The sequence below is a fragment of the Apodemus sylvaticus genome, chromosome 21 (assembly GCF_947179515.1).
Source record: "Apodemus sylvaticus chromosome 21, mApoSyl1.1, whole genome shotgun sequence".
NCBI lineage: Eukaryota > Metazoa > Chordata > Mammalia > Rodentia > Muridae > Apodemus > Apodemus sylvaticus.
In genome coordinates this window covers 19,397,643-19,399,928 of record NC_067492.1, presented here as the reverse complement: position 1 = coordinate 19,399,928, position 2,286 = coordinate 19,397,643, and positions in this window count along the sequence as shown.

Below are 2,286 nucleotides of genomic sequence, written 5' to 3'. Positions count from 1 at the left end.
CTCCATGGCCCTAAAAAATTTAGGTAAACATGATTCAGATCCTTCACTGTACAGCTAACTTGGGTTTGCCTAAAAGAAAGGGATTTCCTGACATGTGAGTCCTTCAATGATAACTTTTGGACAAGTCCTGCGTAAACTGACAGGCTGGTCAACCTAAACCACTGTGACTCCAGAGCTCTTGCTGGATTTTTAGCCTTTTCTCCCTGATACAATTTTAATACACCCATGTGACCCTCCTTACATCCTCAGTTCACCCCAATAAATTTAGAAAGTGGCTCCCTTTCAACTCCTAAGAATAAATCATTTGTCACTTTACACCGGACAGATGGTACCTCAAAAGAGGGTTCAGTTTGTGGTCCACCCAGCAGCTACAGTCATCCCTTTTCCCCTGAAGTGATATCAGAAACTCCTCATAAAATGGAATTTCTCAAGGCTGCTCCCATCTTGAAAAACACTTTCACATAGTGGAGTAGCCTATAGCAGGGCGTGGCTTGATCTCACTGGTCTTGTCTGACCATTTTCTCCTCTCACAGTTCCAAGTGGGTAGGAATGTCTCACATTAGAGTCCATGTGAGTATTCCAAGAAGACTCCCCAGTAGAGGTGGGTCTCATCTCATCTTGGCTACAAATTGTTTTTCTTACATTACATTACATTACATAATGGAGACTTTTATATAAATGCAAATGAAAACATTTGACCTGGTTTAGAAAATTTTAAGCCTGCCTTCATTTTTTCCTTTTCCCAAGAACCAGAAAGATAGGAATCCACCATCCATTACACAATGACATTTTCCTCTGTTCTCTTGGAGTTCACCATGAGGAACTAAAGTGAGGAGGCATTGTAGGGGGGGGGTGGAGTGTGCTAAGAGCTTAACTACTTTCTTATTTTGGGGACACCATGGAATTTTCCTCAGAGGTCTGTGGTTTGATGCATTAACAAACCCCTCAGGATACATACTAGCTTTACAAGGGGAATTGTGTGAGTGTCTTAAAAACCAAGGCATGCATCTTTCCTAACGGAAAGCATTAAAGATTCAAGTCAGATTTGGACCAGCAGCCATAGTAATGAGAAAGTTGTCAAAGCCATTCATCAGGAAGGAACTGGGGTGGGGGTGGAGGGGAGGGGGGACCTGGGGAACCAAGGATGAGACTGCAGTGGCCTAGAGAGTTGCAGCAGCTAGAGTCTCTTGGAAGTGACACAGCTGAGCAGAGGTGGAACCCTATGTGCGGCAGAGGTCAGATGTTTCTGTTGGTTTTCCAGTCCTCTCATTTAGCAGGCCTGGACCTGTCAGGAGATGGGGCTGTTAGCCAAGGGAAGAGGTTAAAAGGTGTATGTGAAATATAAAAGGCAGGCCAAAGGAGTTTAACAAGTGAAAAGCTTCTAGAAGTTTCTGCCTGTAACCCTTCTTGAGAAAAGTTATGCTTCTAAGACCAATAACAAAGACAATAGCTAACATTCATCAGGTGCCAACTACATGCCACACGCTATGTTTGGTACACAGGTGACAAGGTGTTTGTGTTCACTAGCCATCCAGGAAGTGTCCATGGAGAAATTATGTGATATCAGCACTGCACCCAGTCAAAAAGATAAAATGAAAACTTCGGAAAGTACCGAATGCTGCTGAGTGTGTGGAACAAGTCTGTCTTCCCAGCACTGCCAGGAGAGGGTCAAATGGAAGAGAAGGCTTAGCAAACTGACCGCCAGAGTCTCCTAAGGCCAACACCCTCTGGCAGAGAAATTCCACTTGGCCTAGAAATTGCATATGTAGACTCACAAGAAACTACCAGAACTTTTCATAGCCTCCAACTGGAAACAATTTAATCTGCCACCAAGAGTAGGATGGGTGAGCCAATCCCATTGCCTCTATAACATTGACCAGTACACAGCACGAGAATGGACTGGATTACGTGTGACATGAATGGATGACTCCCCTGGACTCCTCATAGTAGGTCTGCAGTGTGGTTTCTATTGATGCCTCTATTTTATAATGGAATAAATGGGGTCCAAAGAGGATGTTACTTGTCTAACGCAAGAAAAGTAGGAAGCTCCACAGCGGAGACTCAAGCCTGACTGTTCTTAACCCAAGTATCCTTGCCCTCAGCTTCTGGCCTTAGGAGCAGCAGGCATCTGGGATGTGTGATCTCTCAGCGTGACATTCCCAAGGGCGTGTGCATGGTGGAGCTGCTGCAAGCTTCTCCTTGCAGGGGAGTCTATCAGCTAACACCGGTACCATATGTCAGGCTGTGTGCATTGACACTAACCAGAGTGGAATGTTTAATTTTCAC